At 41.9% G+C, this 19,425-nt stretch overlaps 1 protein-coding gene across 4 annotated transcripts in view; it reads right to left on the bottom strand.

Moving 5' to 3' along the window:
• FAM110B (family with sequence similarity 110 member B) overlaps nt 1-16,432 on the bottom strand; it is a 114,319-nt gene extending 97,887 nt beyond the window's left edge. The window contains exons 1-2 of one of the 4 annotated variants that reach the window (XM_058833428.1): nt 16,323-16,400; nt 13,543-13,620 (exon numbers count right to left, since the gene is read on the bottom strand). The gene's annotated coding sequence lies outside the window, so the exon portion shown is untranslated. Of the gene's footprint in view, nt 1-2,321; nt 2,340-13,542; nt 13,621-16,322 lie in introns of those variants that run through there. The other 3 variants (XM_058833425.1, XM_058833427.1, XM_058833429.1) reach the window with 3 other exon arrangements.
• Nucleotides 16,433-19,425: the final 2,993 nt, after the last annotated feature.

The following is a 19,425-nucleotide window of genomic DNA, read 5'->3' as shown; positions in this document are numbered from 1 at the left end:
CACAAACATATGTTTCTAGTATGTTTTCTTTAATTAAAAACCCATCCTGTGCCATTACTACACAATTCAAAAATATTTATTTTAAATCTGTTAGAACATCAAGAAACTAATTTTCCTGTTGCTTAAGCCATCTTGTATGCTTGCTATTGATTTAATTTATAAAGACAGATGACTTAAATGGCTCCCTAAACGAAAACTTCCAAGGATAAACAAAAAAACTGCATAAAGAGAAAACGGCATTTTATCAATTTCTTGTCAACTAGACATACTGCTGAACAAATTTAGTTGCAAGACCATATTCCAGCCAATATTAAATTGTAGATGCAGATCAATTTCTGCACACCACATTTAAAACTGCAAAGATCACGAAAGTACAAAAAGCAAGACTACTAAAAAAGTGAACAATTATTTTTCACATTTCACAAAATCCTGCAGGTCAGTTCAAGCTCTGAAAACAAACATTGGTTGTTTTCTTTTTTTAAGTACATCATAAAATTCTGTACATTAGAAACCATATGTATTTATTACAGTTTGAAAGTAACAAAGAGGGGGCTAAGGCATGCATTGAAAAACATTTAAGACTTCAAATCCAAAATAATTTAGGCACTTTAAAATAACCTAAATATAAAATTGCTGTCATTTAGTTTTAATTAACACATAACCAATTTGTTTTCTGCATGAATTTGCATAGCACATGGCTAATTACTACCTTGTGAAGAGTCTGGGGGGAAAAAAAAAGGCATCAATCTTTACACAGTTCATCAACAATAAAAACCAAAATACCACAGTGAGTGCCTTTTTTTTTTTGTTGTGACAGCAGGTGAAAATAAAAACATGCTTTTTAACAGACAGGAAACTAAATAGGAGTAAGACTGTGAAGTGAATCAGTGCAGGAAACCCAGGATTAAGTCTGAAACTTCATTCTAATCCTTCTGTTCACAGAAGTAGCAGTCACCAGGCAGCATGTGGTCTGGGCATGCACCTGCAATACACAGGCAGGATTTAAAAGTACTTATAAAAAGATCAAGTTTTGTCTGAGCAAAGTTTCTCTTTGGCTTAGGAAGTGGAGTATCTGCCTTCTCCAAAAAGCAAACAATAACCACAGACATGAGTTTGTGAGTGATTTTGCCAAAACGATAACCTGGTTGTGACACACGCACAACCCATCATTCGTGGGGACTGACTTGACAGTAGGAAAAACCTCAAGGAAAGACAAAAGAACAAAAACAGAAACCCTCTTGCTGTGAACATATTAAACAGTTCAAGCTGGCAGCCATACCACACCACTACTCTGAACTTTGTATCACCTTTCTGTAAATTCCTGTATTAACTGATGTAGTGTAGCCACTTGGTAAAGGTCTCCACAAACTGAGGAGCAGAGGAAGAATCCCTCAAACACAATGGAATTCCCCTAACAATTAAATAATATTATCATTTATCTGATCCTGCAAAATGACTAATAAAAGAACAAGGCTAATCTTTAAATATCGTCTCCTTTTGCCTCAAATAACCTTTTCTGATACTTTTGTACTTCAGCATTAGCTGCTGTAGGAGGTGCTTCTGGCTGGGCTTGGGACCTCTGTCTGTCTCTATCTGGGAGCTCTTCTGGCACACCTGGGAGCTAAAGGAACATTCTCAAGTCCACAGAGCCATTTTATATCATGGAAACATGGGTCACTACTAAAAAGTGCATGGGGAGGTGTTTCTAAAGCCTGTGATTGTAAGTTTAGCATAGAGTTCAATAAAAAGAGAGCCAGAGACCAATATACTTTCCAGTAGGGCAGCTTTGAGAAGTATCTGCTTGCCTCTGAGACCGAGGCTACTGCTGTCCGTCCTAAGTCGTTTTGTTACTAAAGTTTAAATACCAATGCAGCAAGAGACATTTTGCTTACATTTGGTGCTGCTTCTCTTGAAGTGGAGTAGAACTGAATTTGGTGAACTATACCCATAAACTGGGTTCAACTCCTATCCCATTATTAGCCAAATACTGACAATAATAAAACCACAATTCAACACTGTGAAGTGGAAATGCTCACAGGCTACTTTTTGACCCTTTCCCTCAAGCACACATGACAAGCTGATTGCCATCAGGAATGGTTTCATACCACTTCATACTCTACCACTAGGTTCTTCTATTGCCTGAAGAGTCAGCTGCAGTCCAGCAACAGCTATCACAGAACAAGGGTCAGCTTACTTATTCCCATACACCATACGGATGCTTGTTCATTTGAAATCAAGATACAGGATCACATCACTAAGTAAACAAAGAATTTTATGGCATTCATTATTATTTTAAAACCATCAGATATCATCTGCCATACCTGACTACGAAGAAACTGTCAGAGGCAAGCAAACAAGCTCCTAAAATCTGGGACTCACTAAGCTGATACCAAAAGATACCTGGAAAAATAAAATAGCATTTCAGCTTTCAAACGGAAGATATTTACATAATTAAGATATGCAAATAAGGATAAACAAAAAGAAAGGGAAAAATCTTAAAAAGCTCTGACTATATCTGCAACCATTTTCCTACTTACAAAGCCACAGCCCTGACTGACAATCAAGTACTAATACTAATCGTTATTTAAAAGTTCATGGTAATTATATAACTTATCCTTTTAAACAGTTTACTGTATTAAAAACTAAACAGCTTTATCCTGCATAAAATCAAGCCAAGATACAACAGAGCCCCTTCACTGCAATTCTCCGTTTTCCCTTTGAAAAGCAAACTCATTATGTTCTATACAGAGAATAAATTCTCTAAAAGAAGACTAAATTCTTTCTTTCTTTCTCAAAGGCAGGCTCCGAAGAGATTGCATAAAAAGAGATTTTATTCTTGGCTCAAATATGAACATTTGGGAATCACTACTTTTGAGCAAGGACTCACCCACTTAAAGGCAGAAAAATTTATTTTGGAAAGTGGTGTGAAATTTCAGGAAAAAAAAAAAACCCACATGTATTTTGCACTTCCCAGATTTTGGTACTTTTCCAGTTAAGACAAAAATCTCAAAATAACCTCTTCCCCATATAACTGTTTTCTCATAGATGCTGCCAAGCTATCTTATACCACCAGCAAGAACCTCTACAAGAAAGTAACTATTTCCAGACAATCCAACTCAGAGGACTGACAGGAAGATAAAAGCAAGAGCATTTCAGATATTTTAAGAAAGAACCTGGGAGAGGGACCAGGGGAATACATTTCACTGGGTGCCCACCTCAGTCTGCCCTGTCAATGGTCCATTCAGCACCCTTCAGAAGATGTGGGGGAGCAATGCTGTAGCCCAGAATTCATGGACAGCCTCTAAAAGCACAGGGCAGGGCAAGAGTTTGAGCCCAACCCTCCTGCTAAGGACTACATTCCTACCATAGCTAACAGTTCTCAGAGGAGCAACGCTTTTCCTTTGGATGCAGACCATGTATTGGAATTGTTTCCCCAGATTCAGTCCAAACCAGCTGCAAAAAGGGAAAGCTCATCTAAAAGATTAGATCAGGTCCCTACAGAAATATTTAGGACTTTTAAACAAAGAATGTTATTTGTGTGTGGACACATGTGGACACCATCATGTTACAGAAAGAATATCAAGGGATAGAGAGGAGGATTCAGTCTTCTGTCTTCAAGATGACTCAAGATTACCTGCAGATAGCCACATAACATTTCTTGATTGTTGAGGAATGTAGTAGATCCCACAGTTAATGGCACAAATCAGAAACCTGATCAACTCCTTTTCCCCATCTCATGCATGCACACTTTCCTGGAAATGCTCTTTTGTGTATTCTCACACTGTTTAACGTGCAGGATTTGTCCTTTCTCTCTATTTAAGATGCAAAATCTCAGCTATGACCTGCAAGCACTCTGCAGGGCTCAATTCCTGCTATAGCATCCAATGAATCATCTGTGGTTCTCCTCTGTTAAGTGCCCATCACAGAACCAGAGGTGAGTGACACCAAAGGATTCAGGAGGGATGGCCAGGTACATCCTACGGTCCAGCCCAAAGGCCAGCCGTGCCCTGATCCAGGGGAGAGGCAGGCCAGGCCATGTCCCCTGGGTGCCTGCAGGAAGCCTGACCTTGGGGCACAGCAGGGAGGCTCTGTGCTTTCCAGGGGCTGCCTCTTCCCAAGATCATCGGGAAGCACAGCTGCAAGGTGCACCCTGCTGCCAGGACAAGCCCAGTACGTGCATCCTGCCATCAAGATGGAACAGAGGACTGAGGACTGACTCTGTCCAAGCAGGCCCTTGGCCTCTGCCTGGCTGCAGATGTCTCCATGAGCTGCCTTTACAGCAAGAACGGGAAAAAACAGCATCAGATGGTGGCTATTCTGATAGCTGCCCTCCAATCACAAGTATCAGTCTCCAGCTAAAATTACTGTACCAGGCACCAGACCATCTATTCTTTTCCTTTTTTATTTAAATACCCACACCCTGGAATGTACACAGAAGTAAATTAAGGCAACTGTATTATATAGGTCAAGTCCTGGCCTGTTCATCTACATTCATTAGCATACAGGTAAAAGTATTACAGACATCAAAAATGAAGCATTAATGGTTAGCTCAAACACACATCCTAGGCACTGTTAGAAGGAAAAAAAAAAACCTAAAAAAATGTAAGACAACAGAAAAGTAACAACAGAGACAGTAAGGCGGTACTTTGTTTGAATCTTTTTCTCAAGAAAATTTTCCCTTGTGAACACTTAGATGTATTTATGAGTAGACAACATAATAAACCAGACATTTTCATTTTATTTCACTTTACATTTTGCATGTAGTCAGGCTGAAGACCAAATATATAAATCAAGATAAGTCTGATCTGTCTTGAAACATGCTTTTAAATCACATGAAAACTTTGTACATGGCTTCCATGAAGAATACATCTCTCTTCATGAAGAACATAACCCCTTTCTTCCCAAGTCAGAAAAGAATTGGTTAAAACAAAAACCATCATGTAACTGAAAACATATAAGCAGGTATGTTCTGTAATTTCTCACCAGGAAAAAGGAGTTCTCCTATACTTTAAGCTGCCAAAGTCTGCGAATTTTTAATCAGATATATCATAATACGAAAATAAAGAAAAACTGGACAACAAGTCAATGGCACACACCTTTCATTGTCAGAAGCCTTCAGAGGTACAAAGCACAGAAGCCACAATTAACTCAGCCATACTCTAGCACTGTAATTCCTTCCTCCTTATCCAAGCTCTGCCTCTTCCTTACCCTTGGAGAACACTCACTACAGGTGCCAGTGAAGCTTATAGAGCAGGGACCACAGAGTTTGACATCTCATTTACACTTTTATTAATTGCCATGTCAATAAGTTACTTGATGATGGAAAAAAATTGTAAGAGCTGTTCAACTTGGCGAACAAGATATACCTCACCTCAGTTCTGTTTATCCTGTTGTCAGAAACAGCAATCTTTGCAATTATGAAAAAGTGAGTTCTGACATTGACTTGAGAGAAGTCCCAGCCTAGGAAAATCTCTGCATTGCTGTGCAACTCTGCAAAACAACTTCAAAGAAAGAAAGAAAAAAAGAACTTGTGCCCATGTGACTGTTCTACAGAAGAACAAAAGGACATTATCTCCACTCCCAACATATCAGTTGTTGTAATAACACTAAAAATGAATATTTGGAGTTTGGTACTCTCTACATTGCCTATTAAGAGAAAGTTATTAAGGAAATGATGGGAAATCCACAGTTGCAACTCCAGAACTGTAATGCAAAAAGGAACTATTTTATTGCTTCTTTCAGTTCAGTATATTATGGTATGAAATTACACTTCATTGAAGCCAGACTTCATGGGGATTGCCAGCACTCTTCTGTCTGGTTCAACGTCAAGAACAGCTGACATGATTTTCAAATATAACATGGCTTTCACAATTTGCCCTAAATTGAATGAGGTATTCCATGAAAGCAAATCACACTGATTAAGGAACAGGTTTTTTCTGCTTCTCATTAGAAGTTCAGCTTTAAATTAGCAGAAGTTCAAGACATGGGAAAGACGTAGGAGAAAGACTGGAACCTCACAGCAGGCAACTTTGAATTAGACAGTATCTGTATCACAGCGACCATAATACAAGCTGCCTCCTGGCCTTCATGTCCAACTCATACAGCAGCTCCTTCAGGCTTGAACCTGCAGCAACAGGAGACAGTCTCTGGCCTGCAGAGCTGCAATACTAACCATGTCCACTGCAAGGGCTTTCTGGATACCAGTCTTTGTTCTTCTGAGCTGTCCCAGCTCAGCTGCAACTCCTACAGGGAACAGCGTTTTCAGGGAAAGTGTTCTGGGCACAGCAAATTAGAACAAAGAGAGAGTGAGCACGGATCTGTTGGGCAGGCAGCTCCTCTACTCAGCATCTATGCTGATCCCCTTTGAGCAAAATACCTAATACTATTCTGCTACTCATCAGTAAAGCAAGCCTTATTGCCACTAGTAGCATTTGATTGGCCTTGATGACAATGACAGCACAGGAGGCAAATATTCCTCTCTGCTCTCTGGCTCAGCACAGCCTACACAATCTAGTAAAACATATGTAGGAGGTGGAGTGTGAGGATCTGATTTCATACTGGGGCAAGGCACCTCGTGAAAAAATCTTTTCAGTAACAGTCATCCAGAAGTAATATGGAAATCAAATTAGTTGATTGCAACAATCTAAACAGCCTCATTTGATATGTTCATAGAGGCTCTTGGATAATGAAAGTTTAGAAGGAGAAATCCTATATTTTATTAAGTTTAGCATAGCTGGGGGACAGGGCCTCTCCCTGCAGCTTTTGCCTATTGCATTTTAGGCCAAGTAATAAAAACATTAATGCAGTTTAGCCAGCAAAGCACAAGTTAATTCAGCTCCTATCTTTCCATAGCCTATTATTTCTCTGGTCTAGTCTTCATGAAGAGCACTTAAAAACATTTCAGACATAAGATGAACAGCCATATAATCATCTCTGCACATGCCTGTTTATGAGAGGTATGGATGCTACTCCAGAAAGCATTGCAGAGCACACAGTTCTCTTCCCAGGCACTGGAAACACAATCAGGTGTACCTGCAAGGTTAGGATATAAAAAAGTAAGCCCTGGAAATGAATTGCAGGTTTCAGCAGGACACTATGGATAAGCCAGTCATGAGGACACAGCTGTTTCCCGGCTGCACAGTACCCAAACCACCATGATTGCACAGGCTGCACACGCACAGAAGCCCAGCACGAGCTATGAAGTTGACACAGCACAGGCCTTGGGGATGGAAGCAATGCAGGACACCAACAGAGGGAAAGCAAAATTCAAGAGCTGCTTAAGATGTGAGGTGCCACTGGAACCCAGAAAGGCCTCCATACTCCTAATTCTCAATATAATGCTTGCAAAGGGAGCCTCTAGGACTGTACTGTATCAATTCTTTTAGCCCAGCATCTCTCACTCTTCAGAAGACAAGCCCTTACTACCTGGTGTTATTTTTTAATTCACATTCAGCATTTACTCAGAAAATTCTAATTCGATCCCTCCAGCCTGCAAAATAATAGAGGTGATCAAGAACAGTAGATCACTGACTCAATTTTGCATTTTTATTACGTTTGGGAGAAAGTCTGTTGCACTAATCTTGTTCTAGTTCATCAACACTTCTGTTCTTTAGTATATATTCTGGATAAAGTCCATATAGACAAACTAGCAGGGTGATATTTCACATAAATCTTTGTCTTCCTGGTCCAATCTCTCATTTAAATCATGCTTGCTGCCAGTTTCCATGTTCCTAGGTCAGAAGATGGTGTTTCACATAACTGCCTAGTATGCCAGGATGGATGGCTTCACAACTGGGGCCACAGGCATCAGAACAGGGCAAAGGTGTAGAACCAAGAGACTTTTAGGAATAAATAATAACAAAAAATAAAATAAAAACAGAATGGCCAAAGAGCAGTTGATGGTCCCACCTCTAAGAATTCCAAAATACCCATTTAAAATTTCACTCCCAATAGCAACAATGCAAAGAAGCTTCCAGAAAGGTGTGCAACACATTATTGCCCTGAATATGACCAAATCTACATTTGCTGAGTGAAAACCATTTGTCTATTTGTGTGCATTTCTGCAATTGCACTTTTCATTTATTAAGATGAAAAATCGCTTTTTTTTATGCAATCTGCTACTATTCTGATAGCAAAACAAAGTAATGTCTGGTAACAGGCTTGCTGTTTTTGGCTTTAGAAGGGTGGGGGGTTTTCTTCCTCTCTTCCTGTGAGAGGAAAGCTTTTCCCAAAGGATTCAAGCAATTTCATAAAACAAATGTAAAAACAAAGACACTTTTGTTTAAGGACTGAAGGGTTTGTTTTGGTTTAAGGGAGATTGAGAGGGAAGAGAGAAATGATACTGATCGTCTTTCAATTAAACAGGGGTAAAAAAAAGTTCTCAGTCCTAAAAGAAATTTGTGCAATAGCACAAACTTGCTATAACAACCAGGCCATCAGAAAACAAATCAAGATTTATTTTCTAAACAAACAGATCTGTTTATTTTAGTCACAAATGAACACCTCAAATGACTACAGCAAAGATCACAGGAAAACAACATTTCTCTCCAAATTAAAGAGAACATTGTCTAAGGCACTCCTGTGTGCTGTGTTTCATTACAATCAGTGTCTCTTTTTCCTCACAGTCCATGAAACAGAAAGAAAGGGGTGCGAGGGGGAAAGACCTGAAATCCGTGGTCTTAAATACACAAAGATTTGAGGGATTCACTTCAGCCACAAATTCTGAAGCTCAACCTAATAAGCATGATTTCATTTGCAGGAAATAGGACCCAATATTACAACAGGAGTAAACCCTGAAACTGCACAGAAAACAGTGCAAGATGGAGACAGCACAGCAGCAATAAATAAAGACAAAATTAACTAGAACACCCAAAATCCTTCAGTAAAGCATCTATGGAGGCCTTGAAGGAAATCTGAATAGGCAGACCTTCACATCTGTAATACTCCCCAAGCATTTGCACAAAAAAATTGCAGAAATCACACATTATGGAACTGCAATTCTAGTTTCTGATTAGCAGATACTAATTAATAAAATTAATCAATTTATCAGTAAGTCGCTCCATATTGTATCAAGTTTTACTCCATAGAGAGACTATCACAAGTGATCTTCAGTGATAAAATAACACTTATCCAAATGGAGCAAAAACAAACCATGAAGCCCCATTCACACTGCCTACCTTTTAAATTCATTCAGGATTGACACTCACTGCAATTATCATTCAACACTCAAACTAATACACTGGGACAACCCAACAGTAATAAAATTCAGTAATATTGCTGCTCAGAAAGGCAAAACAACACAGATAAGAATCTTGCAATTAAACACAATATGCACAAGGAATGTATCACCTTACCTACTTGTACTTACATGAGTAATTTACAATAGTTAGCAATAAATATGAATTTTGCAAAAATAAAATATTGGAAATAGCATGAGAAGTGACAAAAGATTCTTAAGTAAGATTTAAAAAATGGCCTAAACCCACTGGCATTAGACAGGAAGACAAATAACAGATTGACAAACATATCGCAGCAACATTAAATTTTATATATACAAAATACAAAGTACAAATAAAATACATATTATCATCATCACCATTGACTCAAAAGAGTTCTATCCAAGCATTACTTAAATGATTCTCTTCCATACTAATTTAAACTGCATATATCTATATATATGCACATGCATCCATGAGAAACAGTTTCCTTTTGGTTGCCTGACCTCCCAAGTAGTAGCATCCGCAGATTAACTTGTCAAATACAGAGAGAGACAACATACAAAGGTCATTACAAAACCAAAGGTCTGGGTCCACTCATGAATTTGGGTAGTGACTTAAAACAGACTTGTCTAACACTGTGTAGAGGCACTGGATGAAGAAGATGACTCAGACTATATTCAACTCTATTATTATCTTCCCTGTCCAATAAAGTCTTAAAACATTTCCTCCCATTTCATAATGCAGACTTTTCCAAGACCTCCAATTGTAACAGGAAATTATTTGAGTGATTTTTGTTTTTAAAGAACACAGCAAAGCATCAGGAGAGAACTGCTCTGCTCTTTGATTTGCTAAAGACTGTTTGAATTTAGGCTGAATCTCTCCCTTGTAAACACGAAATAACTTTTGCACTTCATTAATATTTGGGACTTGAAGGCTGTCAAGTGAAAGATGTTATAATGCCCAGCCCCAGCCTCATTTTTTTTAACTATACACCCAAAACTTGTATAATAAGGCAATAGTAGTAAATGAAAAATAACAGTAAGCAAGCAGCTTAATAATGCATGCTAAAAGCTACCAAGACAATAAATTAAATTTTCCCTGGGATTGTTTAATTATTCTTCTGATGGCTCAACACAATCTTTTCACAATTACTTCTTATGGGGCATGCTGACACCTTGAGTTCATAACACAGCTCTGCTTTAAAACAAAAAATGCACAGGCATTTAGAGCAAACACCTAAAATTCAATAGTTCAGATTTTTAATAAACTACACTGGAAGGGAGTTTGCAACTGCATTATTTCTAAGAAAGTAAGACACCTACCTTATAAATTCAAAACAAATAGTAATAAAGCAATATCATGATATTGATCTTGCTTTGATGCACAAACACACTCAAAGCACCTTATTTTTTCAATGGCTCTTCTCAGAATACATTTACACAGGTGACATCCTCTTTTTCCTTTTTGAAGTCATCTCAAAACTTCCAAAAGTTTCACTGGGCGTACACAGACCAGTCACAGGACAGCTTATAACCAGACAGAGATTGATGCTACAGCAAAGATTAAACAAAGCCAACATGGCATAGCCTCCAAACCACACATGCCATCTTTAATCAAATGGAGCACATGTCTCTTCACCATGTACCACTCAAGTCTTCAACACTGTCACTAGTGAAAGTGTGTCTCAGCTGGCACACCTCATACCTCAATGTCTTCCCAGTAGTTAGGTTATATTGGCCTTTGCATAGCTCAGCACCAACGCCTGGGTCAGGTACTGCAAAACGAAGCCACAGACTAGCACACATTCCCTAAGCTGGGAGCCCCCACCATGGGTCTTCAACAGCTCTGCACCTCATCTACTGCACAAGGCTCTGCCCAAGTCCCTCCCCAGGCAGTCTCCTACTCCCAGGAGCACAGTCCCCAACAAGAGGATGCAGCCCGTGCCATGAAACACTCCTAAGACCAGAGAGCATGAAATCAGGCAGAGGATAAAGATGGGCACTCACTCGACAGGAGAACATAACCCTTTTATTTATTTATGGGTGCAAGTCAGCCAACCTGACCTCCAGCCTGCATGTCCATTTATGCATTTTCTGTCCCACACATGTTAATTTGTGGTTATCTTTAATATTTTATGACTTAAGCTTCATTCCACTCCATTATGCACTAAAAAGAGAACAAAATAGCTACTAATGTCATAGATAAGTGTTTTTACTTGCTATAAATTCCATCCACCATCATGTGACTAGACAACACACACTCCCCAAAAATCAGTGCTTCTGCTCATCACACCTCCTTTACTGAAGTGACTTCTATTTCTGATGATTAACTGTGAACACCAAAGCACAAAATATGGCAGCTTCAGTTGCCTGAACTGCTCAATTCCTGAATAGTCACATGCAAACTTCGATACTTAGCTGGGACTCAGGATACATACAGCTAGGAAGGCATCCAAAATCTGACAGTAAGGAAACTCCGTTTGAATTCCCCACGTACATTACTTTAGTATTCACTCATTGAATTACCCTTCCGTACATCAAGTTTTTAACCCAAAATCACAGATGAATCTTCAGTTTATGACCCTTCCTCTCCTCCAAGAATTTGCCCCAGGGAATTTCAAAGCAGCTGCTATCTCCCATCTCTGCCATTACTAAGACACAACAGCCAGACTAGTTTAAGTTTTAGTCTCTCAGTCTGTTTAGTCTCCAGACTGTTCACACTACATGATCTCTGTAGCTTGGATGTCCATCTATCTACATGTTCCACTACGATTTAATATTTTCTGTACATAATTACACAGAGCTATGTACAGTATTTGACACAGTCACCCTATGCCTTGCCTAATAGCTTGCCTATTTTCACTGCAGAGCTCTTCCTGATCATCACATTTGCTCCACTGAATGGTCAGTATCAAATAAGTCATCCCCATTTGACTATGGCAGTCAGGCCTTTTCCTCCAAATCTGTTTTAAGGCATGATTTGCCAGCTGATAGCAGATGTGGAGCTTATAATCACTCAGTAAATAACTTTGCTTTTAGAGCTACTTAACTTCCTGTCATTTCTATTGTTTCAGTCATCACAGACATTCAATTCTTCCTGTGCAATAATCCAACCCATCTCGGTGCTGACTACGTTTCCCAACTTTGCCTCATCAGCAATCATCCTTCTCATATAGTTATTTCAGCTGGTATGGGGAAGTAAAGAGACCAGCTCCCCACTAATACTGATGCAGGGCATGAATAATTCCTTTATTCAGGCAGGCAAACTTGGCATTTCTCCTTCAGGAGACACCTCTAGCTAAGCCTCACATTTCCAATTTAGTTACTTTTGGTGTATATACATGGAACTGAAGCCTTCTGCTCCTATTGTCTAGGACATTCAGTATTTAACCAGTAATAATTTGGCTTTAGTCTCCCATGACCTAATTGTGGCAAATACATGATGCATTTTATCCTGTTTTCCACTTAGCTTTGTATACTTAATTACTTTTTCCATTCCAAATTTATTCTAAATCCTTGAATTCTATTGTGACCAAAGTAAAAGGTGTGAAGATATCATTATCTTCTCCTTTTAAAATAAATGAAACTATATATCTTTTGCTATCTTGCTACCACAATTGCTACCTTCAGCCTAACAGATAACACCCAATTCTACTTTTTAACCTGGCTGCAGTGCCCTGCACTAGCTCTTTCAGAGCCCAAAAGCAGAGACCCTTAGACTTAGTTCGACTGGGAGCAGACATAACACATTTATTCTAGTCCTTTCCATTCGACAACCTATCTTTCCCCCATATTCAAATCCTCATGCATATCTAAAACTAAACAGCTAAAACAAGAACTGCTAATTTTAGAGGCATCAAGCATTTTTCATACAGCCTGGTCCTCACAAGATCATAGCCAAATTCTCTTCTCCTGCTCTTTTTATTTTTTCCCCCCCTCTTCATCTTAAATTTCTTCATCCTTTAGCTTTTGGCAGTTCACATGCTATCCCTGCAGTTTCTGCTCTCCAACAATCAATCCCCTCCTTTACTTCATTCCTTTTAGGTTTTCTGGTAACTTGCAGTATCTTATTCTCACAGCAAGGTCCACAGCCCCACTTGGCAAGCTTTTCCTCCTCCTTAAAATGCAGTTTCCAAGCAGCTATTGTACCTTGCACTTAAGACGGTCCAAGTCTTTTTCAGTTTTGTTTTAATTTAAACCTCCAACTCCTACAAGTCTTTAGCTCTGTGGACAACACAAACTAGTTCTTCTAACTTCTCAGAACTTACCCTACTAAAATAAAGCTTCCTTGAAAGAAAAACACTTTGTAGTTGACATATACTTACCATTCAATTTAATTCAAAATTGTTAACTTGTGGCTGATCAACACATATGCTTAAGGCCTTATGGAAGGGAGCCGTACTCTAGAAGCAGATAACAAAACATACTGTCAGCCAGTGAGAGACCAGAGATGTTCCAGAATTTAAAGATACACTCTCTAGTTCTGGGCAGGCTATAAACCTAAGCCTTCATTTACTCTGCATTCCACTACAATTAATGGCCAAAATCTACTCTATGATAATTCAGTGCACTGACTTCTAACTTAACTAGTCAGCAGTGGGAAACATACTTACAAAAGCACATTTGAGAAACACCTTCCCTTTACACACTAGCACACTATCCAAAATGAGCTCTGTAGCTCCGAGCAATCAAAACATGTTTGCAAAGTTGCATCCTATAATTTGACTCAGTTTCGCCTCAGTAAATCAACCTTGGACCTACAGATTTTGAAACAGAAGCATGAACCTTTAACAGAAAATCATCTCCCATCCAGTGGAAGACTGCACCTATACTAAGTGCAGCAACAACTGTATCTTCAGCATGGTCACCACAAGCCTAAGAGGGGCAGAGAAGGAGGGTGCAGGTGGCCAACTGCTACAACACAACACAGAAAGAGCCTCTCTAGCAAAGCGACAGCGAATGATTTCCACCTGAATCTGGAAAACATGGTTTCCCTCTTAACTTTAGCTTGTGATAGATACAATTTTCTTAACATGGATGCACCGGCATGAAGGCAGTCCAGGCCTTCTATGCAGCAGAGTGAACTTGCTGGCACAGGCTATCGGTCCCATCGAGGCAGTAAATCATGCTTACCACCACATTCCTGGTATGCCTGCACCTACACAGCAGCACACAGGCACCTGCCTGCTGCCTCCTGAAACCCAGAGGGGAAACTCAGTACCTCAGCACGAAATATCAACTGACATGCTAAGTTACTAACCCACATGAAATGGGGGCCCTGAGAGGGCACACAGCTCTGCCAGCTCCAGCAGCCCCACACCACAGCAAGGGCTGCCCACCATCCATGAAGGATTGATGCATCCACCACCCTTGGCCACCAACACCATCGTGTTCATCTCCCCATGGAGCACCTCCAGACTGCTGGTGCCTTCTGCTCTCATGACCAGTCTCACCAGTTTAAGCCAAGCCTCTCCAGCACTGGGGTGGGTGTTCTGGCACCCTCCAGACTCGGAAGCATGGCACTGGACACCTTCAAAAAGCAAGTCATTGTTAGCCATGCACGAGGAAACAGCATCCTACCTTTCACTCCAAAAGTGCTTAAAAGTGTTTTATTCTGTTAATTCTAGGTCAGTTGAGCGCACGTGTGGTATGGATTACACTGACCCTTTTAGAGCTCTCAACATTTTTAAATAAGTAGGACACTTAACATTAGATGCCCATAAAGCCGCACACCTCCTGTATGCCACACACAAGATCTGCCGGTAGGCTTTAAGGCACAGCTAAGGAATAGTTGCTTTATAAAGCATGGCTCTCACAGCACACAAGTACAAATATGAAATAATTTATAAATGCCAAGACTGACCCTGTACTACATTAAATCAATACAGGTGTTTTAGGAAAAAAAATGCCTGTATTGGATGAACTGAAGTGACCTTTGCAAAGGCACCCAACAAATCAGCAGTACATTTACAAACAGTACAAGTATTTAGTAGAGTTCAGTACAGCTGAGGGATAAAAACGTCTACATTAAAATTTGTCCTGATGTTCACAAAATGCAACAGCATTGTCATTGCAAGCATAAAGAACATGTTTTATCCTTAAATATCTGAGGATCTAGAACCTTTAAACACGAGGAAGAATCAACATGCAAAGGACCATGAAATTCAAGCTTAAAAAGTTAACACTACGATTCACTAGAGACTTGCCAGTACCAGGTCTATGCAAGTTTTAACCTTCTCTGCACTTTCAGCTGCCACATATATTGGACCCTCGGACACAGATAATCCCATTGCTTTCCCTCCTTTTCACAGATACCTGGCCTGAGCGAGGGAAGGAGGACGATCAGGGAAAAAACCCAACGCGTTTAAATCAATTACCTTTTGGAGCAGCCTCGTTCCCTCGCCCAGCTAAAGTTTTCTTGAGGTCAGATTAGCACTCCGAAAGGAGAGCAGGCGCCGGCAGGCCCCTTGGCAGGCGGTGCCGTGACAGACGCGGGGCAGACCCAGGGGAGGCGACCATGTGCTCAGCCCCGCATCCCCCCGAAAGGGCATCCCAGGAGGAAGTTCTCACTTCGCACCGACTCGGGGAAATAACTCGGAGGAGTCCAACAGCTATCGCTTCCAGCGGCTTTCTCCTGGGCCATATGTTTTCCCCTGCCATTTAGCGAGGCATTTCAGAGGAGCCAAACCGCCCTACCCGCTCCGCCGCGAACCCGCTCGCGGGCTGCGGGTGGGAGCCACCGCCCCAGAGGCGGGGGGCGAAGCCGGCTCGGCCGGTGGGGCACCACCCGCGGCACTCGCCCCACGGGGCTGCGCTCCGACCCCGCCGGGAGCCGCCCGCCGACCCCCGGCAGCGTGACTGAGCTGAGCAGGGCAGGGCAGGGCAGGGTAGGGCAGGGCTGGGCGGCTCCTGCTGCAGCCCCCCAGCCGGGGCGAGCCCCCCGCCCGCCCCCGGGGCAGCGCGGCAGCCCCTCCGCCAGACAGCCACCGGGGCTGGTGGTGGGGGGTCCCGGCCGCCCCCGCTCCCGGGGCCGCCCCCAGCCAGCGGAGGAGCCGCGGGACGGAGCCGCGTTCAGCCCCGAGCCGGCACCGCGCCTCGCCCTTACCGTGGTGGCCAGCGCAGCGCGGGAGCCCCCGGAGAGGAGCGAGGCGGAGAAGCGCGAGGAGCCGGGGCCGAGCAGCCGCCGCCGCCGCGAGGAGAAGGCGGAGGGGGCGGGGGATCGGCGGCGGAGGGGCGGAGCCGGGGCCGGGGGAGGTCCGGGCCGCTGGCAGCCGCCCGCCCGCCGCGCAGCCGGCGCTTCCTCCCGACGCCTGCCGGGCCGGGCCGGCGGGGCGGGGAGCTCCGCCGGGCACTGGGCTCGCCCCTTCCCCGGCCCGCGCCGCACAAAGGGGACCCCGCGCTGCTGCCTTTGTTCGGCCGAGCGGCGCCGGGAGGGGAGGGCGGCACGCCGGGCGCTTCTCCCACACGGAGATTGTTCCTGCGGCACTGGCAGGCGCGGTGCAACTTCACCGGAGTTAATTTGGGTCTGCGATGAAAACTCCTCCACCTGTGCCAAGCGCTGCTCGGCATCCAGCACTAAAGTCAGCCTACGCGCGGTGCTTCAGCTGCCTGTTTATGCCTCAGGAGCTGACTGGTGACTCCTGTTAAATTAAGGGTGGGTTTTTTATTGCTCAGGGTAGATGCCATCTCGAAGATTGGTATCTTAGTATTCTATGCTTGGCAGCAGCCAAGAAGCATTGAAAAACGAATTTCACATAGACGTTTGCCCCATTTTTTGTGGTAGGTCACAGAGCTTTCAAACGTGGCTACTCATTTGCCTATCGATCTACATGTCCAATTAAGGTACCTTTCTCAAAGCTCATTTTTATTTTTTCCCAATACTTTAGCGCTCATCCTGTCAATCTGCTCCAAGCTTACAGATTTAGTCATTCAGTTAAGGTACCTGAGGTCAACACATGCAGTCCTGTCACGCCAGTTAAAACAGTAGAAGGGGGAGAATTTCCCCTCATTCACATCTGATTTAGAAGAAACTAAATATGACAGAAATGCCTTTGTATGAGGCCTTCTCTGAAGGATAGTTAGACTTTAGTCGTTTGCATAGAGTTGGAATGAACAGTCACTGTATATCCACAAGTGAACTTTTAAGAAGGCAGAATCAAAACGAGACTACCCTGGGGTTGTTAAAACCAGGAGTAAACTCTAAGCAGCCTCCTTTAGAAGGTCTTTTCACATAATGTTCATTAAGCCCCAGCAGTTAAAAGATCCCACCTAGGAGCTCTTACTATGCAGAGCTCTGCTTCCCAGACTGAGAGGGGCAGAGTCGCACAGAGCTTTAGATGCTCAGCCAGGTCCTTAGGTTTAGTACTAGATCATGTTGCATTTTTGTGCTTCAAAGAAGGAGATGATTTATCAGTTCCTCTAGCTATTATCTAGAAATCTTCTGCATGGTCCATGAGGTATGTGAGGAAGGAGGGGAACCTGTGGCATGTGAGCTCTTCCACATTACCCCCATAGATCTGTTTCCTGCACATGTTAGCATAGCTGCATCAGAAAAAGGGAATGAAAAGTATGTGCATTTGAACCTTTACTCCCGTAGCTGTGTTGTAGGGGAATAATTTTTTTGTTTTATCTTAAAATTAAAAAATTATGTGCTTGGGGGTAAGAAGTCTGAAAATGTAAAACAGTGTAGTTAGCATGAAGAAGCCTGCCTAAGACAGCAGTCAACCTTAAATAAAGCCAGTGTGCAGAAGTGTAAGATATATCCTAGGTGCTAGTGAGGTCTGCTTGCTGCGCTATGCACCAGGGCCAGAAGCCAACCATCGGCCCTGCAGCGTGTGCTGAATGGAGCCTCTGCTGCACAATAGCATAGTCATTTGTCACATGTTCAATCCACAGGCATCCCACCTCTTGTGGCCAACTTTTACAGGATGTGCATTGTGCCCTTCATTCTTTAGGCTGGATGTACGTAGTAAGGGGAGGAGTAAGTAAATGCAGCTCTAATGTGAAATTAAATGACCTGTCCTGGCCAGAAAATTTCCCAATTCCTAGTCAAAACAGAGGCTTATCAATATTTTAACTTCAATATACAGATGTTTGCTAAAGCCTAGGTGCATGTGTAACAGTCCTGTTGTGCTGTTGTTTCTTAAACATTCTTAAAAAATGAGTTGTTTCTTACACTACTACCTGGAAAGTTTTTCACATCCAGGCATCAGATGATGGATAGCTTTATTAAATTATGCCACACTGTGCAGCTGCTGCCTCTGGAAAGAAGTACAGAATAATACAATTACTGCCTCACGTTTTAATATAGCTACTAAAATATGATCTTTGTTCTTGCTGTCTAGACTAGTGACAGAAGCCTCAGACAGATGACCAACCCATTGAAGCAGTGGTTAGAGGTCCTCCCACTGCAAGGCAAGCTACAGCCTTGAGTTCACCATGAGTACCCATGGACTTTATCACGTGCCAGATCCCTTTAATGAAACCAGCACCCTGGCCCTAAGATGATGTTTAAGGGTACATTAAATGATTATCCTTGTACGCAAACCATTGTATTTCAAAATACTATAACCCCCAATTTATAAACCATATCTAAGACAAGAAACTAATTTTATAGACATGTGTGAACCTGATTAAATTTGCTCAATAAGCCTGTTAAATAGGAGTAAAAATTGTGCATAAAAAATTGTGTTGTCTGGATCTAAGTCAAGAACCCCTGGAAATGAACATAAAATTATCACATTCCAGACTGATTTCTTCTTTGTGCTTTCCAAATAAGAGATTATTAAAAAATGCATTAATCCTCTCAGTCCATTAAAATATTTCACAACTTTCAAAAGGTTTTGAGATTTAAAAAAAAAAAAAATACAATAAAACCCCACCTATTGATCATAACTCTCTTCTTAAATCCATATTCTTCTAAGACCAAGAATGAAGCACTAATCAATAGGTTTACTCAGAAACAGCTGACACCACTTAAAATTGTGTTAATTAATGCAGGTTCTCAAGGTCCAGTTCTAATGCAGACAAGCTGTGTCCACCTTAAACAGAGCCTCGTTATTGTTCACGCTACTTGAATCTGCCATTAATAGTAAGTCTCCATCTCACAGCTGCTGCTAAACCTAAGGCCTGCTTGCATTCAAAGAGGATTTTAGTTATAGTTTGGCACTCTATATGCTATTCACAATGTCACCTGTAGCTGTAAGAAT

This window comes from Poecile atricapillus, chromosome 2 (genome assembly GCF_030490865.1).
Source record: "Poecile atricapillus isolate bPoeAtr1 chromosome 2, bPoeAtr1.hap1, whole genome shotgun sequence".
Taxonomy (NCBI): domain Eukaryota; kingdom Metazoa; phylum Chordata; class Aves; order Passeriformes; family Paridae; genus Poecile; species Poecile atricapillus.
The sequence above is the reverse complement of the archived record's forward strand: the minus strand, read 5'-3'. Positions and strand labels throughout refer to the sequence as shown.